Source organism: Notamacropus eugenii, chromosome 2, assembly GCF_028372415.1.
Source record: "Notamacropus eugenii isolate mMacEug1 chromosome 2, mMacEug1.pri_v2, whole genome shotgun sequence".
Classification (NCBI taxonomy): Eukaryota; Metazoa; Chordata; class Mammalia; order Diprotodontia; family Macropodidae; genus Notamacropus; species Notamacropus eugenii.
Genome location: NC_092873.1, coordinates 526,177,744 through 526,193,321, shown reverse-complemented (window position 1 = coordinate 526,193,321; position 15,578 = coordinate 526,177,744). Strand labels below are relative to the sequence as shown.

The window sequence follows — 15,578 nt, the reverse complement described above, 5'->3', positions numbered from 1 at the left end:
AATCAAATGATGTATAGAACTTCTTTAAAAAGAAAAATTGGCCACATGGAAAAAGATGCATAATAACTCAGTGAAGAAAAGAACTCCTTAAAAAGCAGAATTGGCCAAATTGGGGAGGGGGGGAGTTCAAAAGTTCACTGAAGAAAATAATTACTTAAAAATTGGAGTTGGAAAACTGGAAGCTAATAACTCCATGGGTAATTAAGAAGAAATACAACAACATCAAAAGAATGAAAAATACAAGAAAATGTGAAATATCACATTGGAAAAACAACTGACCTGAAAAATAGATCTAGGAGACATAATTTAAGAATTATTGAACTGCCTGAAAGCCATGGTAAAATAAAAAAGAGCCTAGATGTCATCTTTCAAGAAATTATCAAGGAAAACTGCCCCTAGAATCGAGGGCATAATAGAATTTGAAAGAATGCATTGCTCACCCCCTGAAAGATATCCCCAAATGAAAATGTCCAAGAATATTATAGCCAAATTCCAAAGTTCCCAGATCAAAGTGAAAATACTACAAGCAGCCAGAAAAAATTCAAATGTCATGGAGCCACAGTCAAGATAATACAAGATTTACCATCTTCTACTTAAAGGAGTGGAAGTCTTGGAATATGATATTTTGGAAGGCAAAGGAACTAGGACTGCAACCAAGAATCATCCTCTACTCTGCAAATCCTTCAAGGGGAAAATAGATATTTAATGAAATAGAGGACTTGCAAGTATTCCTGATGAAAAGACCAGAGCTAAAGAGAAAATTTGACTTTCAAACATAACAGTCAAGAGATACATTAAAAGGTAAAAATGAAAGAGAAATCATTATCATGAGAAATTAACAACAAATAAAACAAAATCAAAAGAATGAAAAAATATAAGAAAATGTGAACTATCACATTGGAAATAATAATCAATAAACTGAGCTGCTTGCATTCCTATATGTAACTACTAAGAACTTTCTCATTATTAAGATAGTTGCAAGGAGAATACTTAGAGGGTATGGGTGTAAATTGAATATTATGGGATGATTAAAAAAGAAATAAAATTAGTGGGTGAGAGAGTAATGCACTGGGAGAAGGTAAAGGGGAGAGGTAAAATGGGGTAAATTTTCTCACATAAAAGAGGCCATCACTGTACAGCCAATCTAGCAATGGGTCTCTCCAAATTTAGCTAGGCTGGTGCTCAAATAAAAGCCACATGCATTTGCCAGGTCTGTATTCAAAGCCTTTCCAGCTCAGGTCTACCTATCTATACCTGAGCTCTACTGGCATAACCATCTGGAACCCAAGATTTGCTCCATATTTTGAGGAAGCATCAGAGAGAAGGAATGGAAAGGAAAATTGCATTTAGAGGTGACCTACTATGTGCCAGATACTGCACAAAGAACTTTTTACAATTATATCTCATTTGATTCTCCCAACAAGCCTGAGAGGTAGGTGATATTATTATCCCCATTTTACAGAGGAGGAAACTGAGGCAGACAGAGGTTGAGTGACTTGCCTAGGGTAACACAGCTAGTATTTATCCAAGACCAGATTAGAACTGAGGTCTTCCTGACTCCAGGCCCAGTGCTGTAGCCATTGACCCAGAGTAGGACTTCAGTGAAATGTGTGTTCTAAATACCAGCTGGAAACAAATAATGCCATTTTGACATCCATGGGAGAAGCAGCATGATAAGTGGCAAGACTGCCTACACTGGGCAGCCTTTGTTTTGATCCTGCCTTCTCTCTCTTCCTACTAGGATAATGGTGGGTAAACCCCTTTGCCTTCCTGGGCCTCAGTTTCCTCATCTGTAAGAGAATGTGTTGAGTTAGATGGCTTCCGAGATGCATTCAAGATCCAAATATGTGAGCCTATGATGGAAGGTGATGAAAGAGCTTGTTGTTGAGCCAATTAGGGGCAACTCATTCCACTGATTCCAACTCATTACCAGGTCCTGGGGAAAGTGATTGCAAAGGAAAATGTGTTAGCAGCCTGACAATTCCATTGCTATAAAGAATGGACCCAATGGGGCCCATCTGCCACTGAGCTTTGTTTTTCCTTGAATTGGAGCAAAATCCTTTCATCTTCCAGTTAGCAGGTAACAGAGCTTATCTTTTGTTTGGATGCTGTTCCATTCTAAATGCTAATTTTATGTACTTCGACTGCCATTTTCCCTATATGATTTCAAAGGCTATGAGCTCCATAGAACACATCAGAGGTTTTGTCATTTCTTATAAATTCTAGTTGCACTTCTCCACCTAAATGAGGATGTAACCTGGCTCCCCTTATTATTCTTGACTACTAGAAGGAAGAAAATGAGCTTTTATACCTACTAAGTGGGAGGCCGTGTGCTAAGCATTATAAATATGACCTTATTTGATCCTCATAACCACCTTTGGATATAGGAGCTATTATTGTTCCCATTTTATAGATGAGGAAATTGAAGGAAACTAAAGTGATTTACCCAGGGTCATTTAGACTAGTTAATGTTTGTGGTCAAATTTGAACTTCATCTTGAAGCCCTGAAGCTCATGGTTAGAAGAAATCTCAAAGCCACCTAGTCCAACCAGGGCCTATAAAAGAATCTCCCCATCAACGTCCCTGACAAGTGGTAATCCAGCCTTTTCCTGAAGACCTCCCTCCCTCCAGAAAAGAGAATCCCTTCCTTCATGAGATATCCCTTCTCCCAGCCATCCTCTGTGGTGATGCTGGAAGCAATCATTCACATATCTTCCATTATGACTATGGACTCCTCTCCTTAATAGCCTCTGTGGTTTCCCATGGACTACTGAAGAAAATACAGATTTCTGATCCTCCGTATTTGGACTCAGGCAGTCCTCTCCCATTCAATGCACCACAAAAGAACTGAAGTAACCAGCCACACAAGTAACCTTCTTAATATACTCCCTCTCAGTGTTTCAGGTCACTTTTCTGACCCAAAACCTTCAGTGCTTGCCCCAGTACCTACTGGAAAAAGAAAAAATTCTGACCCTGGAAGTCAAGGCCCTCCACACTATGGATCCATTCTGCCTATCTAGCCTTATTTCTTGGTACTCCTTTTCAAATGCTCTACAATGCCAGGAGAGACAGAAGGGAAGGAAATGGCAGAAATGCTTTCATTAAGAAATGCATTATATTAAGTTTGTATTAGAGAAATGTACTTATTAAGCACCTACTATGTGTCAGGCACTGTGGTAAACCCTTTACAAACATTGTTTCAATTGATCCTCACAATAATCCTTTGAGGGAGGTGTAATTACATCGCCACTGAGCCCTGAGGTCCCAAATGCCCATTTCAGAACTCAGATGACTTTATCTGAGTGAGTTGGTGTTTGAGAGCTATTTGGGGGTAGGAGGAACATGGAAATAGCATGAATTTGGAATCAATTAGAACTACGTTTGAATCCCAACTCCTGACATTTATTTTCTGTGTGATCTTGAGTAAGGCACTTCAGTTCTGTCAGATTCATTCTGCTAATCTGTAAAATGGGATTAGGTGTTATTACACCTTGATTATAGAGCTGTCATGGGGAACACAATAGAATAGAATTACATGATAAAGTGAAGAGACATCAGAAGTCATGAGCTCAAATCCTATCTCGGAAGCTTGCAGCCTGAGTAACTTTGGGCCCTTGACCTCCCTGGACCTCACTTCTCTAAGTTATCAAGGGCTGTGTTCCCTCCCAGTTCTAGGTCCGTAAATTGTTCTCTGTCCTGACTAATTCAGTGAGCATGCCAACATCTGAAAGGAGACGATTCGTTCTTTTACCGTCCATTTCATTTGCTCAAAACTGGCCGACACAGTCCAGAAATTCTTTGTATTGCTCATGGAAATCTAATCGCTCAATTAGTGCATTTTAAAGATTCTTGGTTTCTTTTGGCTTAGTCACCAAATAACAGCTGCTGGAGGATACGAAATGAGAATATAAATCTGGGAACAACTATGCCATCCTGACTCTACACACACACACACACACACACACACACACACATGCACACACACACACACACATACATACACACACACACACACACAGATATTGGGTAACAGCTGTTCCTAAACATGAGTTCACATTTTTTAAAGCATATTATAGTAGCATTAGTACAGAAAAATAAGTGCAGCCAAACATCCCCCCCAACATCCAGCAGTTATCTTTCACTGGGTACTTGAGAATTCTACAGCTCTGAACCTAAAAGAAAAGAGGACACGGTGCAAAGCATGAGAAGAAAGGGAATCAGAATCTCAGCTTTGGAAGGATCTCCGTGACTGAGTCTGACCTCTACTTGGAAAAGACCCAGCCCTACAAGTGGCCACTGGGCCTTCACCTGAAGATCTCTGAGGACAGAATCTCACCACCTTTTGAGAAAACCCATTCTACTCTGGGACAGCTCTAGTAGTTAGGAAGTTTTTCCTAACAACAAGCCTCAATTTGTCTCTTTATAACTTCTATCCTTTGCACCAGATTCAGTCTTCTGTGACCAAACAAAACATGTCTGATACTTCTTCCAAGTGACAACCCTTAAAAAAAGAGAGAGACAGCTCTTGGGTCCTACTTGAGTCTTCTTTTCTCCTGATAAAATATTCCCAGTTATCCCCAATCACTCTTCTTTGGTGAGTACTGAAGACATTCACCATCTTGGTTATCCTTGCTCTCCAATTATTCATGCTACTACTAAACTAAGGCACTGAAAACTGAATAAAACACTCCAGATGTATCGTATCCGTTGTATCTCTGAGCAGGCAGAGCACGGAGCAATGATCCATCTCCTGATTTCTGCAGTTCTGCCCTCTCAATGCAGCCCAAGTTCACATTAACTTCTCTGGCTCCCCTAACACGCAGCCAACACAAATACCCTGATCCTGCAGCCTCCTAAAACCCCCAGATCTCTTGGAGACAAAGAGCTATGCAACCAGCTCTCCCTCATCTTGTACTTGTGAGACTGGATCATCTTGAACCCAAGAAAGGCTTTATAACTATCCTCACTGAGTGGCACTGAATGTCAGATCCCTACATTTGCTGACTGTGTAACCTTCAGCAAGTCACATGACCTCTCCAATACCCAGTTTTCTCATTTATAAAGTGAGGATACTGGTATTTACACTACCAATATCACAGGGGGGAAAGACAGTACTTTGTAAACCCTGAAGGCCTCTACAAATATGAATTACAGACATAGGTACAGAGCTCTGCTAAGCTCAGAATGCTATATAAACACTAGCTGGCTAGCTACGGAAAACTCCTAAGACCATTCCCAACGTCAAGAATTATGAACTAATGCTTAACAAGACACCTCTTCCACTTACTAGCTGTGTGGCCTTGGGCAAGTCATTTCTATCTAAGCCTGAGTTTCTACATTTCTAAAATGAAGCAGAGTAGATGGCCTCTAAGATCCCTTAGTTCTAGACTTACAATTCCATGAACTGCTGGAACATATTTAAGACTGATAAAAGAAACCATTTTCTAACAATTAAAACTAAGCAAAAATACATTGCATTGCCTTGTGGGGAAGAGGGTTCACTCTCAGAAGAGCTATGCAAACAGAATCTATGAGTTCCACTGCTCATATATATATATATATGGGAATTCTGTTCAGGTATGAGTTGGACTAGATGGAATCCAAGTTCTTTTTTCTTCTGAGAATCTATGACTGTGTGGTGACTTACAGAAGAAAATCTCTTCAATGAAACATGTTCATTTATGGCATCCCATTTCTAGAAATGGCAATTTACAAAAGAGGAAGTTAGGTGGGGTGGAATAAATGGTGGAAAGAGGACCAGTGTCCAGATACAGGTCCTCATCAATATTCAACTCTTAGTGAGCTCTTTTGCTACTGTGACTCTTGGTTCCCTATCTCTAAGAAATGAGAAGGGTTAACCAGATAACCTCCAAGGCTTCCCTCCTGCTTCAAATCCATAATCCTAAAAATTAGTTTTCCCCATCCTTACTTATTTACTTCTCTAAGATATTTCCTGACTCTCATTCTTGACTTTTGCCCATCAGTAGTGCCCTGATGACTATCAGACAAAATCAAACATCTCAGACAGCCTTGCCTCTTCCTTTGTCTAGTCCAAATATAAATTGTGGTTCAGAATTCCCCTCATATTCTCATCACCTATACACTTTCTTGTCTGAATAATCTTTGTTTTTGTCACCTCATTCCAAGACATATTGCTTTAATTATTTTTCCTCCTAATTCCTTCCTTTCAATAGAGTACTTTTATTTGACTACCCTTCATGGGCTTCACTTATGAATGTTTTAACTGTGTCCTCTCAATGGTACTCTGATAAAATAAAACACCCAAAAGACACTCACTACCTCTTTTCCTTCTGGTATTTAAATACTGATAAATCTACTTTAACTTTTATTCTATATGGATTTGATTTCCTGTTTTAGGTTTATTTTGTTTGGTGAATTTGTATATCAATTACTCCCTTCCTTTCTCTCAATAGTTTGAACTGAGCAAGACTATCCTTCTATTACAAGCAATGAAAGAGGAGCCTAAAATACAGGCTACCATGAGAAGTCAAAAGAAATAGGTTGCACGAATCTTGTCAAACCAAGTTTAACCATCAATTGAAACAGACAGATTTTTCAGAATTCAGAATTTAAAAAAAAAGAAACATCTGTTTTTGATTATCCTTGAGAAAGGCAAGACAGTCATTCTTGAAAGTTTTGGCATTTCAGTTCCCCACTACAAGTTCAGTTCTATTTACAAAAAAGGAAAAAATAGATCTGAGATTCTGCTAAGACTGCATGCCAATAAATATTTATTAAGTTCCTACTATATGCCAGTCCCTAGACTAAGTACTGGGGATGCAAATAAGGGCAAATACCGTCCCTTCCTTCAAGTAGCTTATAGTCTAATGGGGGAGACAATAGACAAGTAACTATGTGCAAGCAAGGTATAGACAGGATGAATTAGGAGTAGTCTCAGAGGGAAGGCAGCAATAATTATAGCACTTTAAGATTTATGGTGGCTAGGAAAGGCTTTTTTCAGAAGGCAAAATTTTAAGAGACTTGCAGAAAGTCAGAGAAGATGGCAGAGGGAAAGAATTACAGAAATGGGAGACAATCTTTTAGTCCCATCATATTGTGGAATGAAAATCCTCAGCTTCATATTCCTGACCTAGTGAGAGGACAGTGTACTGAAAGCCAACTAGTATAAGAGCCATTTTTAACTAAATGCTATTCAAGTTCTGGCTCTGACATTTACTAGAAGTATCACCTTGGGGAGCTAGCATGGCCCACAAGGAAGAGTACTGGCTTAGGAGTCAAAGAACCTGTGAGCCAATGAAATGTTTTAAAAACTTATTTTGAAATCATAAGATGAAAGGCACCAAGCAAAATTAGGTTAAGAAAGAATATAAGCTCCTCCAATGGAATATAAGCTTCCTGAGAGCAAGGCATAGTCTTTTTCCTTCTTCTCTTTGTATGGCCAGCACCTTGCAATCAAGCAGTAAATATGAAACACCTACTGTGTGACAGGCACTGTGCTAAATGCTGGGGACACAAAAAGAAACAAAAGACAAAAAGGAGTTTGTAATCTAACATGAAAGTTACTTACCAATAAATGCTTATTTTAAAAATTTGTGAAAGATCATTTAAAAATGTTATTAATAATGAATAATAAAACTAGTAATTAATTAGAAAAAAGATTATTCCCCCTCTCTCTTGAAGATAACCCCCACTTTCTTGAAACAACCTGAAAAACTATACATAGGAAAAGATTGTTTTAAGAAGATTGCCCTGCTCTGTTCTCACTCTTCACAAGCTCACAAGATGGGGTACAGTGCACAGAACAGGGGGAAAATAGCTGTTATTTCCTCTCCAGAGACATAAGATGACTATCAATTGACCCACTCAATTCCAAACTCATAGACATAGAAGATGGCTTCATTTTAAACAATTTTGAAACTACTCTTAGTGGTAAAGAAAAAATATTACTAGACACAAAGTGAGTTAATCAAATTCTTACATTGTCTTGATAAATAGAAAATCATAATGATTTTCAAATACAAATAGAAAAACAGGAGTCAACATAAATTCAATCCTTTGCACAATTGCCTAGCTGGTTAGTTGTTTGGGTTTTTTGTTTGTTTGGACATTGGTTTGCTTTTTGGAGAGGGAGAGGGAAGTAGTTTGTGGGTTGGACATGCTATATTTTGGGAAGGAAGGAGAATCTGGCCACCTTCCAATTTCTGGTTTATCTATTTGGTTAACCTCTGTTGTTTTCTGGGATTATTTCCAGGACAACTAAATACGCAGCTCTCTGCCAATGGACTTAATTTCAGGCGGTTCTGACGTGGTCTGAAACTGCTTTCTTAGCATTCGACACACAACTTTATATTAAAAAGTAACAAAGACAATTCAAGTACAACCATGACTTGGAAATGTTGACTTTCTTTTCCTCTAAAACAGGCTTTTCTGCCATAGTAAATGAGAAACGGTACTGTGTTCCAGCTGCATCATTCCAGCTACAAAATCACAATATATCTGTTCACATGGGAACATTTTGTGACTTCAGCAACTGAGAGGTGTTGATTCTTAAAATTTAGAGGAAATGCAACTTTAAAATCAAATTGTACTTCCCTGGACAATGGTCCCAGCAATCTGACAGACCAATAGAACATGGTGAGTTACAATTTTTAAGGCTTCCCCTGTCCTCTTGCTCATCTCCCAAAGTGATAGGCTAGACTTTAAACCAGGCAGCCTTTGACTTTGAAAAACACTTAGTTGGCAAGAGCAACTATAACATGGTGTGCTGTTTGAATTGCCCAGTCTCAAAAACACTTCGTAGTACTGAAGCCCCCCACACCCTCCACCTCTATATCCTTCCCCCCAAAAAACTCAGGCACTTCAGAAAAGGGACCATGGACACAGAACAGGATACTCAGAGGCAGCAGGCTGTCTGGAAAGGCCATTGGATGTGGAATGAGAGGACTCACTCTTAGCTCAGCTCTTACTTCCTACCTTGTTGCCTCATAAAAGCCTTTCTAGAGAATCACAGAATCTCAGAGGTGGAACTCAGTGACTCAAACAGTCCAAGGTAAACCTGCCCAAGCACTGCCTGCAAAACCATGCAACAGATGGCCATCCAGCCTTTGATAAAAGCCCATAAGTTCCCTTGGGACAGCTCTCAGTGCTAGGAAGTGTTGACATATATCTACCCTAACTTTGTACTTTTGTAGCTTCCACTCCTCCTTCCTAGATTTAACCTCTGGACCAAGGAAAACACATTTAACCCTTTTTCCTTGTGAGCTAGGAAGACCTGAGTTCAAATCAAGCATCAGACACTTACCAGCTGTGTAACCCTGAGCAAGTCACTTAACCCTGTTTGCCTCAGTTTTCTCATCTGTAAAATGAGCTGGAGAAAGAAATGGCAAACCACTTCAATATCTCTGCTAAGAAAACCCCAATGGGGTCATGAAGAGTTGAAAGTGACTGGAAACTGAATGAACAATAATAATAATGTCTTCTCCAGGTTAAACATACCGAGTCCCTTCCCTTTATCCTCCCTGGGTTTCATTCAATGTTCTCATTTCTAAAGATGAAGATGATTTCTAAAACCCCTTCTAACTTGCTGTGCTCTTTCACATCAATCAGTAAATCCTTTCTTTTCCTATCATTACTTAGAAAACCTTGAGACAACATGATGCAGCAGATTTTGGATTCAGAAAGACCTGAGTTCAAATTCCATCTCACATACTTAGCTGTGTGACCATGGGCAAGCCACTAACTCTCTGTTCTTAAGTTTCTTATCTCCGTAATGAGGGGGTTAGCGTTAATGATCTCTTCCAGTTCATAATTGATGATCACATGGAGAGCTGCCAACATCACCACTGATGGGTTTTATAAGTGTTTCAGGAAACACAATCATATGTTTTCAATAGATATACAGACTCTGAGTTTCAGAGCTGAAAGAGATCAGGGGATCATCTAATCCAACGTGTACATAAGCAACAAGAGGGAAATTAGAAAGAAGGTCCCAGGCTGGCATTATTGACCTCTTCTGAAACCACTCAAACAACATTCCTTGCAAGCTCAAGATATCCAGGCTTTTCCCTAACATTTCTGAAGGAAAAGTAATACAGGAAGCAGGTACACAGACAGTGGTGAAAAGTACAATTAAATAATTGTAGCATCTTTTGGAGAAAAATTATTTTCTACTTTTTCCATGTTTTTTTGCCTCAAGAAAGGCACCTTGCTTTCTTTTTTGTTGGGGGGGGGTAGAGAGGGAGAGGAGTCGAAGCATTTTGAGTTTTGTTGTGCTTTGAGGAATTAGTGAAGATCTTAGCAAGCCAAACGATATGTTTTCTTTTATAACCTTGGACAATTAAATGTGAGGGCTATTTTTGTTGTTGTTTTGCGTTTTTTGGGGGGGGGGGGAATTCCCATTTTGTCTTTGTATCCCTTTAGATTTATCCCTAATGTCTTGCATATAGGTACTTCAAAAGGTTTGTTGAATTGAATAGAATCTCCAAGTCTAAGGTGGCCTTTGTTAATATATATATACATAGTCCAACAATGTGGGACATAGGTTAGAGACAAGGGAAAGCCTTCCCTAGAATCCTAACACCTTGCTCTGTAGCTTGGGGTGACTTTGGCTTGGGTTCTTCCCCAACAATACAAGCTTATTATTCAAGACAGTTTCCTTGGAAGTCTTCAGGCAGGAGTCCAGCAGATCCCACCCTAGACAATGATTGCAGTGAGACTTTGAGGACTCTTAAGGGAGTTGAGCCACCACTGCAACTGGAGCCCCAAGCTCAGGAGGATATCTCCAGATGGTCTCAGTCACTAAAAGCTTCCCCTCAATCCTCTCCAAAGAATGGACTCCACATTAAGGTCACAAAGAAGCAAAGCTGAGAAGTCAGGTGGTTGCCCAGGACACACGCTCAGGCACCCTCCACACACACACACACACACACACACACACACACACACAAAATATACACCCACCACACACTAAGAATGCACAAACTTTACACAGTCACACAATCCAAGTGCTAGATACCAAACATAAACACACACAAGCACAACACACACACACACACACACACATACACACACACACACACACACACACACACACACATACACACTACGTCGGATCATACCTGCCCTCCTTAGCACTCCAGCATGACCCTACCCCTCATCCCCGGAAACGGAGAGTTGCCCAATAGAGGAGAGAAGGAACTTGATCTTACCTGGGACTCACAGGAGCCCAGCGTCCAGTCAGGTCAGCAGCAAAGCCAACGGCAGTGTCCGTGACAGCAGGGTCCCTGAGGGAGTGCGCGGAGCCTGGAACTCTTGGTTGGGTCAGCCTAGGAGCATCCCTGACTGAGTGAGCACGCTCCGGCCAAACTCCCTGGCAAAGGTGCAGCGGGAACTCTTCAGAGAGGAGGGGAGGGGACTGGTACGGAGGCCAGAGGAGAGGAGGGGACGGGAACACTGGAGAGAGGAGGCGATTGCAGCAGGGGAGGGAAGCGAAGGGAGGGCTGAAAAAACGATCCGGCTCCTTGCACGCACGTGCCAGCCCCTTGCCTGCCTCTTCTTGTAGGTGGCCCGCCAGGGGCTGGAATCTGAGAGCAGCTCGGCTCTAGCTGTGGCCGCTAGAGACTTGGAGAGCCAGAGAAGTGATGCCCCCGCTGGCTCCCCAAACGTCGGGGGCTGGGCACCAGAATGGCCCAGCTGGGCGTGTCACTTGGAGAGGTGCCCTGGTATTGAGGCACAAATAGCTGGACCTAGGGGCGAGGAAGAAATGAGGGGGCATGGGGGGAGCAGAAGGTCACTGTGCCCACCTCTGTCGCCTGGAAGGCGGAGAGAAACATAGGCAGAGTCCTGCCTCAGGAGACAGGAGTCCAGCCCTTCTTTCACCTGGGTCCTGCTCTCCCTCTGCCCCGGGACCAAACCAACATGGGAAAATTCTGGGGTAAAATAGTAGCAATTTAAAATATTAATAATAACAATAGGTGAATAAATGAGAAGGGAGGAAAGAAGGAAGGAAGGAAGGAAGGAAGGAAGGAAGGAAGGAAGGAAGGAAGGAAGGAAGGAAGGAAGGAAGGAAGGAAGGAAGGAAGGAAGGAAGGAAGGGAGACAAGTACTTATTAAGCTCTGACTTGGTGCCAGGTACTATGCTAAGTAATTTACATATTATTGAGGGACTTCCAATAATACATCTTGGGATGAGTTTCCTCACTGAATTCACTGGATAAGTTTCATCTCTTCACTTCACTGTATACTCTGGTTGATGTGTCTTACGCACAGAAGAGTCTGATCCAGGTAATGACTTGCTGAGTATCCAAATGCTAACCTAGGCCACTGTAGGGAGGTGGGAGTGGTGAATTATTCATTGACACAATAAAAGCAGTACTTAATTTATGATCTGACTGGGACTCTGGAAAAACTGTGGTTGTCATAGGAGCATTAGATCTCCACAGCATTTGGTACAATTGATCACCTTCTCTCCTCCTGATTATTCTGTATGAGTGTGTGTGTGTGTGTGTGTGTGTGTGTATCTGTCTATCTGTCTGTCTGACTGTCTCTCTGTGTGTCTCTCCCTTTTTCTCTGTTTTTCTGTCTCTGTGTATGTGTGTCTATCTCTCTGTCTCTCTCTCTCTTTTTCCATGACACTCCTCTGTCCAGATGCTCCCTCTATCCGTATGACTGTAACTTTTCAATCTCCTTTTCTGGCTCACAATTCATAACATACTTCCTTACTTTGGGTGTTCTCCAGGACTCTGTCCTGGGCCCTCTGTCATCTTTCTCTATACTCTCTCCCTTGATGAATGTAACAGCTCCCATGAGAATAGTTATTCTCTCTTTGGAGATAGCACACCTAACTCCAATTTTTTCTCTGTGTTTCAGTACTGTATCACAAACTGCCTCTTGGATATTTCAAAATGTCTATCTCCTAGAGATCTCAAACTCAGTATGTCCAAAAGAGAACGAATCATCTTCCCTCCTTCCCCAATCCACCTCAGTTCCAAATTTCCCTACATCTGTGAAATGCACCACCATCCTTCTAATCTCCCAAGTTCTCTCTTTGAATCATCCTCAGCTTCTCCCTGTCCCTCACCTCACCATCAAATCAGCTGGCTGATCTTGTCACTTCTAGCTCCACAACACCATTCACATCTGACTTCTTCATACATCCACTGCCTCATTTCGAACCCTCATTACCTCTTTTCCGGACGATTGATCTAGATTACTGGTGGTCTTCCTGCCTCAAGCCTCCCCCCACTCTAGTTCTTCCTCTCCAAGGCTTCCACTCTAATTTACCTTAAATGGAACACTAACCATGTTGCTCCCTTACTCAGTAAACACTAGAGGCCCCCTCTTGTCTCTAGGGTAATATACAAATTACTATGGCTTTGAAAGCCTTTGTCAGTCTATCTTTCCAGCCGTATAGACCCCAACCACATTCTATGGTCTAATTAAAATTCCTTTCTTGTTGTTCCTTTCACAGAGAATCTATCTATTATCTCCATGCCTCTGTCCAATGGGGCATTGCCCATGCCTGGAAAGCCCTCCCTCCTGATCTCTGTCTCAGAATCCTTAGCTTTATCTAATACACAAGCTTTCTATATGGAGATTTTCCAGACCCTTACCCCAGCACTTGCACTCCGTCTCTAATGCATCTTCTATTTATTTTTACTACAGTCAATATATGTGAAAAGCTATACAGCCTAATAAATAGAGAACTGGCCTTGGAGCAAGGAAGATCTGAGTTCAAGTCCTACTTCTTATACATACTGGCTGGGTGACACTGAATAAATCAACGAATGTCTTAGGGGTCTGGGCCCATGATATCAAATTCAAACAGAAAGGGAGCTGCTAAATCATGTATAAATATCCCTATAGACCTCAAGTTGACTTAGAAAGCTACCTATTAACATTGTTTTATTATTTTTATTTATTTAGTCAAATATGTCCCAATTATATTTTAATCTACATGTTTGAAACTACTCTGGGAAACTCTCAGGAACTGTAAATTACAGAGAAGATGTCAACCTGAAGAGAGAGTTACTTTATCCAGATGCTGCTTCTACCCATAAAATTCCAGCTCCAGTCCCTATCCTGCTTGTGTATATGTTGTTTCTCTGGATAGAATGTAAGCTCTTTATAGGCAGATGATGGTTGTTCTGCTTCTGTTTCCCAATACCTTGGACAGTGCCTGACACAAAGCAAGGACAATGATTGATTTGTCTAGAGACTATCTAGTACAGGGATTCTTAACCTGGCATCAATGAACTTCTTGAAAAAAAAATATTTATGGCTGTATTTAAATATTATTACTTTCTTTTGTAACCCTCTATTTTATTTTATGCATTTAAAACATTCTGAGACTTCGCTAGTCCAACCCCCTCATTTTACAAAGGAAAAAACTGAGTACAATCAACCAGTTTGAACTAAGTTCACCAAGAAGGAAAGGAAGGAATTTGCCCAAAATCATACAGATAATAATTATTAATCAGAAGAGGTAGGATTCCAATCCAGTTCCTCAGATTCCAGCTCCATTGCTCTTTCCCTTGTGCTGCCCTGCTTTTACAGTGAGTCATGACGGTCCATCTGAGGATAGTCCTGACCATGATGAAAGCCATTCAAACCTGGAGACTTGAGGTGCTTCTAAAATGCTCAGCTCTGAGTTTCTGAGAATTGAGGGCTTGGTGTGCATTACATTTAAATGCTTTTAGCATATCTGTAAGAACTCCTATCATCTTCTAAGTATAATTCACTTCTCACTGACTATGTGACACAGGTCTCATTTTCATTTCTGTCATAGTTTTAACCCCTTGAAAGCAGGGAATGTGTTAGCTTTTTCTTGATATTAGCACAATCTTTTTACAGACAATAAATGTGTATTTCTGAGATTTTACATACATATATATATGTATGTATGTATCTTCAATTTAGGTAGAGTTAAGGTGGTAATGTGATTAGACAGTCTCTGAGGACTTAATATAGAATTCATTATACAGATAATGTTTTTTAATGATTGTAATCAAGGAGGAGGGGAATATCTATTGAATATAGATGAATGGATTCAAAGTGTTTTAGAATAACTAAAAGACTTTATAAAAAGTGAATGTGCATCCATCAGGGAATGATAAACAAATCTTATATATAATTTGCACCATAAGAAACAAAAAAAGGAGGAATTCAAAAAAGCTAAGAATTAGATGAGTGAAAAAAGTAGAAGCAGGACTACATAACACACTGTGATTAAAATAATGTAGACAAGAAGCAGCATTAAAAGATATCTGAGCTTGATACATAAAGTCTTGGTGCTAGCCATGTGCTGATGAATCATCTCCAGGTCATCTTAGTTCCTGTCAGCTAAAGTGCTGTGATTCAAAAACTTCTCCATGATAAACATAAAGTTACAGTTATGTTATAACCAAAGTTAAAATATATTTTATCTCTCCATAGAGGTTTGCTAGATTGCTACACATTCTATGAGTGGTTACTGCCGTGATGATTTCTTAACTGTTCAAGAAGAGGGTTCCGGGTGTTGCATTAAGATGCAATGACGGCATGAAGTGGCATCAATAAAATATTAAAAGAGAATTAAGCAACAGAGCTGAGAAAAACAA

At 40.4% G+C, this 15,578-nt stretch overlaps 1 protein-coding gene across 4 annotated transcripts in view; it reads right to left on the bottom strand.

Moving 5' to 3' along the window:
* Positions 1 to 11,620, bottom strand: part of LEPR (leptin receptor) — an 83,821-nt gene extending 72,201 nt beyond the window's left edge. For 2 of the 4 annotated variants that reach the window (XM_072649757.1, XM_072649756.1), the window contains exon 1: positions 11,190 to 11,619. The gene's annotated coding sequence lies outside the window, so the exon portion shown is untranslated. Of the gene's footprint in view, positions 1 to 11,189 lie in introns of all 4 variants that reach the window. The other 2 variants (XM_072649758.1, XM_072649759.1) reach the window with 2 other exon arrangements.
* Between the last annotated feature and the right edge of the window lie 3,958 nt (positions 11,621 to 15,578).